Source organism: Heterodontus francisci, chromosome 39 (assembly GCF_036365525.1).
Source record: "Heterodontus francisci isolate sHetFra1 chromosome 39, sHetFra1.hap1, whole genome shotgun sequence".
Classification (NCBI taxonomy): Eukaryota; Metazoa; Chordata; class Chondrichthyes; order Heterodontiformes; family Heterodontidae; genus Heterodontus; species Heterodontus francisci.
Window position 1 is genome coordinate 40020583 of NC_090409.1, and position 6301 is coordinate 40026883.

Genomic DNA, 6301 nt, shown 5'->3' on the forward strand with positions numbered 1-6301 from the left:
TGTTCTGATGGTATCAGGCTTGAGGGGCTGAATGTGCCAAGTCCTGTTGCTATGGCAACAGGCTCGAGGGGCCTAATTGGCCATCTCATATAAGAGCCCGACAACGCACGGTCCTATTTCCACCTTGATCTGACAGGAACCCAGTTCTGGCACATCGACCTCAAGGGTTTTCATATCCAGAACCAATAGTGAAAAACTGGGCACAACCACAGAGGATCAAGTGGGACCCATTTGAGGGCATTCTAACCATCTCCCCTTGACATTCAATGGCATTACCATCGCTGAATCCCCCCACTGCCAACATCCTGGGGGTCACCATTGACCAGAAACTGAACTGCAGCAGCTACATAAATACCGTGGCTACAAGAGCAGGTCAGAGGCTGGGAATCCTGCGGTGAGTAACTCACCTCCTGACTCCCCAAAGCCTGTCCACCATCTACAAGGCACAAGTCAGGAGTGTGATGGAATACTCTCCACTTGCCTGGATGGGTGCAGCTCCAACAGCCCTCAAGAAGCTCGACACCATCCAGGACAAAGCGGCCCGCTTGATTGGCACCCCATCCAAAAACATTCACTCCCTCCACCACCGACGCACAGTGGCAGCAGTGTGTACCATCTACAAGATGCACTGCAGCAACTCACCAAGGCTCCTTAGACAGCACCTTCCAAACCCACCACCTCTACCAACTAGAAGGACAAGGGCAGCAGACGCATGGGAACACCACCACCTGCAAGTTCCCCTCCAAGTCACACACCATCCTGACTTGGAACTATATCGCCGTTCCTTCACTGTCGCTGGGTCAAAATCCTGGAACTCCCTTCCTAACAGCACTGTGGGTGTACCTACCCCACATGGACTGCAGCGATTCAAGAAGGCAGCTCACCACCACCTTCTCAAAGGGCAATTAGGGATGGGCAATAAATGCTGGCCTGGCCAGTGACGCCCACATCCCTTGAACTAATAAATAAATGAGAGGTCCAGTTATCCCGAAGTTTGATGGCACAGAGATCCTTAAATCATTGTGGCTCCTTTACCGTGTGACTATCTGCTGCCCTACATTTTTCTACAGTCATTGTTGAGATGGCAAGAATAAAGTTTAGCTCATCCAGGCACAAGTTCCTCAAATTATGGAGAATGACCTCACAACAGTTTTCGAAACACTACTGTGTGATAGTCCAGCAATCCCAGTTAACATCTTACTGAAGCAAAATACTGCTGATGCTGGAAATCTGAAATAAAAAGAGGAAACGCTGCAAATACCTCAGCAGGTCTGGCAGCATCTGTGGAAAGAGAAACAGAGTTAACGGTTCAGGTCAGTGACCCTTCATCAAAACTGGGAGGAGTTCGAAAAGTGACAGGTTTCCAGCGAGTGAAAGACGGGAGGGCGGGAGAGATTAAATGGCAAAAGAGCCGCTGGTGTAAAGCCAAAGGGTGGGGTAACGGGAGACGTAAGGTAACAAATGTTCCATCTAGAGGAGGTGGAAATCGCATCATGATGAACAGCTGCCGTCTGAAAGCAAAAAAAAAAAACCGAGAGAAATGAGAGTATAATTGAAAGCTGCGAAGGAAAAGGAAACAAAATGGGGACAGAGTTTACGGGCTGAAATTGTTGAACTCAACACCCAGTCCGGAAGGCTGTAGAGTGCCGAGTTGAAAGACAAGGTGCTGTTCCTCGTGCTTGCTTTGAGCTGCAGGGGGCTGAGGGCAGAGAGCTCAGTGTGAGAGTGAGGTGGAGAACATACAAACATATGGATTGGGAGCAGGAGTAGGCCACTCGGCCCCTCGAACCTGCTCCGCCATTCAACAAGATCATGACTGATCTGACTGTAACCTCAACTCCACATTCCCGTCTACCCCCGATAACCTTCCACCCCTTTGCTTATCAAGAATCTATCTACCTCTGCCTCAAAAATATTCAAAGACTCTCCTTCCACCGCCTTTTGAGGAAGAGAATTCCAAAGACTCACAACCCTCTGAGAGAAAAAATTTCTCCTCATCTCTGTCTTAAATGTTATTTTTAAACAGTGACCCCTAGTTCTAGATTCTCCCACAAGGGGAAACATCGTTTCCACATCCACCCTGTCAAGACCCCTCAGGATCTTATATGTTTCAATCAAGTCGCCTCTTACTCTTCTAAATTCCAGCGGATACAAGCCTAGCCTGTCCAACCTTTCCTCGTAAGACAACCCGCCCATTCCAGGTGCTAGTCCAGTAAACCTTCTCTGAACTGCCTCCAACGCATTTACATCCTTCCTCAAATAAGGAGACCAGTACTGTACACAGTACTCCAGATGTGGTCTCACCAATGCCCTGTATAGCTGAAGCATAACCTCCCTACTTTTATATTCAATTCCCCTCGCGATAAACAATAACATTCTATTAGCTTTCCTAATTACGTGCTGTACCTGCATACTCACCTTTTGCGATTCACGCACTAGGACAACCAGATCCCTCTGCATCTCAGAGCTCTGCAATCTCTCACCATTTAGATAATATGCTGCTTTTTTATTCTTCATGCCAAAATGGACAATTTCACACTTTCCCACATTATTTGCCAGATCTTTGCCCACTCTATCTCCCATTGTAGCCTCCTTATGTCCGCTTCCGAATTAACTTTCCTACCTATCTCTGTGCCATCAGCAAATTACAATTCAATACGAGCACAAGCTCGGGGGCTAACTTGCAGACTGGACGGGTCACCGTGCGGTGCCCTGATTGCTCTGTGGGGACGCCGGGAAGGTGTGGCTGGGTGCGGGATGGCGGGATGGGCAAGCTGCCAATCTCAGGCCCGGAGCAGACAGACAGCCCAACACGGACGTGTACAAACACTCATGGAGATACACGTCCAACAAACAAGTCTACACTGGTGCAAGCTGGGAACTCCCTTCCGCAAAAAGGACAATTGACCGTCCATCAATTGTCAATTTTAAATCTGCGATTGATAGATTTTTGTTAAACTGCGTTACGAAGGGTATATGGGGCAAAGACGTCAATATTGACTTCGAAGACAGACCATCCATGATCTCATCAAATGATGGAACAGACTGGAGGGGCTGAATGGCCTCCTCCTCACCTCTCTGAATCGCTTATCGCTCTTGGCCTTTCAGCACCAAAGTGGGCTCGAAGGTTTTTTACTTCCCAATTTAGCTTCCTCCTTTGTTCTGCTTTTGCAATCTGATTCTCACAGCACAGTAACCACAAAAGTCTGAATTCTTAGAAGTGAGGAGCAACTTTGAGAATTGTTTCTTTCAGACACAAATGGGGAAGGAGATGTGTAACTGCTGGGTGGAATGCTTTGAACAACAGCAGGGCGGAGTCACTGCGCAGCACCCACAACGTGCATTCATATAGCGCCTATAATGTGGTAGAATGTCCCAAGTTGCTTCACAGGGGGCGCCGATCAAAATAGAAACCTGACCCCGAGCCACATCCGGAGATATTCAGGACCGGTGACTAAAAGCTCGGTCAAAGAGGTCGGTTTTTTTTAAGGAGCTTCTTGAAGGAGGAGGGAGAGAGAGAGAGAGGCGGAGAGGTTTAGGGAGGGAATTCCAGAGCTCTGGGCCCCCAGGCAGCTGAAGGCATGGCCGCCAATGGTGGAGCGATGGGAATCGGGGGGGGACGGGCGAGAGGCCGGAATTGGAGGGAGCGCAGAGATCTCGGAGGGTTGTAGGGGCTGGAGGAGGTTACAGATATAGGGAGGGTTGTAGGGGCTGGGGGAGGTTACAGAGATAGGGAGGGTTGTAGGGGATGGAGGAGGTTACAGAGATAGGGAGGGTTGCAGGGGCTGGAGGAGGTGACAGAGATAGGGAGGGTTGTAGGAAGTTACAGAGATGGGAGTCTTGCATCCAGCACAGAAACAGGCCATTCGGCCCATCCGCTCCGTGCTGGTGTTTCTGCCCCACACGAGCCTCCTCCCACCCCCCCTCTCCATCTCACCCTATCACCATATCCTTCTATTCCTTTCTCCCTCATGTGTTTATCCAGCTTCCCCTTAAATACATCGATACTATTCACCTCAACCACTCCCTGTGGGAGCGAGTTCCACATTCTCACCACTCTCTGGGGAAAGAGGTTTCTCCGGAATTCCCCATTGGATTTATTAGTGACTGTCTTATATTGATGGCCCAGAGTTCTGGTCTCTCCCCCCACAAGTGGAAACATCTTCTCTACGTCTACCCGATCGAAACCCCTTCATCATTTTAAAAACCTCAATCAGGTCACCCCTCAGCCTTCTCTGTCCTAGAGAAAAGAGGCCCAGATTGTTCAGTCTTTCCTGATAGTTATAACCTCTCAGTTCTGGGATTATCCTTGAAAATCCTTTTATGGACCTGCTCCAGTGCCTTTATATTCTTTCTGGAACATGGAGACCGGAACCGTGCACAGTGCTCTGAGTGTGGTCTAACCAAGGTATATGGAGACCGGAACTGTGCACAGTGCTTCAAGTGTGGTCTAACCAAGGTATATGGAGACCAGAACTGTGCACAGTGCTCCGAGTGTGGTCTAACCAAGGTATATGGAGACCGGAACTGTGCACAGTGCTCCAAGTGCGTTCTAACGACGGTATATGGAGACGGGAACTGTGCACAGTGCTCCGAGTGTGGTCTAACCGAGGTATATGGAGACCGGAACTGTGCACAGTGCTCCGAATGTGATCTAACCAAGGTATATGGAGATGGGAACTGTGCACAGTGCTCCGAGTGTGGTCTAACCGAGGTATATGGAGACCGGAACTGTGACAGTGCTCCGAGTGTGGTCTAACCAAGGTATATGGAGACCGGAATTGTACACAGTGCTCCAAGTGTGGTCTAACCAAGGTATATGGAGACCGGAACTGTGCACAGTGCTCCGAGTGTGGTCTAACCAAGGTATATGGAGACTGGAACTGTGCACAGTGCTCCGAGTGTGGTCTAACCAAGGTATATGGAGACCGGCACTGTGCACAGTGCTCCAAGTGTGGTCTAACCAAGGTATATGGAGACCGGAACTGTGCACAGTGCTCCGAGTGTGGTCTAACCAAGGTATATGGAGACCGGAACTGTGCACAGTGCTCCGAGTGTGGTCTAACCAAGGTATATGGAGACCGGAACTGTGCACAGTGCTTCGAGTGTGGTCTAACCAAGGTATATGGAGACCGGAACTGTGCACAGTGCTCCGAGTGTAGTCTAACCGATGTTTGATGCTGGTTTAACATAACAAGACTGTTTTTCAGATAGCAATGGAGTTCATTTTCCTTTGCGATTGGGATGGGGTTAGTGTGGGATTAAGGATAGGGTTAGTTTGGGATTGGGGGTGGGGTTAGTTTGGGATTGAGAATGGGTCAGTTTGGGATTGGGAATGGGGTTAGTTTGGGATTGGGAATGGAGCTAGTTTGGGATTGGGAATGGGATTAGTTTGGGATTGGTGTTGGGGTTAGTTTGCGATTCGAATGGGGTTAGTTTGGGATTGGGGAATAGCATTAATTTGGGTTTGGGGATGGAGGTAGTGTTGAATTAGGGATGGGGTTAGTGTGGGATTGCGAATGGGGTTAGTTTGGGATTGGGATGGGATTAGTTTGGGATTGGGATGGGGTTAGTTTCGGATTGAGAATGGGGTTAGTTTGGGATTGCGATTGGGCTTTGTTTGGGATTGGGATGGGGTTCGTTTAGGATTGGGATGGGTTTGTATGGAATTGGGGATGGGGTTAGTGTGGGATTGAGAATGGGTTAGTTTTGGATTGGGAATGGGGTTAGTTTGGGATTGGGATGAGGTTCGTGTGGAATTGGGGATGGGGCTAGTTTGGGATTGAAAATGGTCTTTTTGTGGGATTGAGAATGGTGTTAGTGTGGAATTGGGGATGGGGCTAGTTTGGGATTGAAAATAGGGTTAGTTTGGGATTGAGGATGGGGTTAGTTTGGGATTGGGAATGGGGTTAGTTTGGGATTGGGGATGGGGTTAGTTTGTGTTTGGGAATGGGGTTAGTTTGGGATTGGGAATGGGGTTAGTTTGGGATTGGGAATGGGGTTAGTTTGGGATTGGGGATGGGGTTAGTTTGGGATTGGGAATGGGGTTAGTTTGGGATTGGGAATGGGGTTAGTTTGGGATTGGGGATGGGGTTAGTTTGGGATTGGGAATGGGGTTAGTTTGGGATTGGGAATGGGGTTAGTTTGGGATTGGGGATGGGGTTAGTTTGAGTTTGGGAATGGGGTTAGTTTGGGTTTGGGAATGGGGTTAGTTTGGGATTGGGGATGGGGTTAGTTTGGGTTTGGGAATGGGGTTAGTTTGGGATTGGGAATGGGGTTAGTTTGGGATTGGGAATGGGGT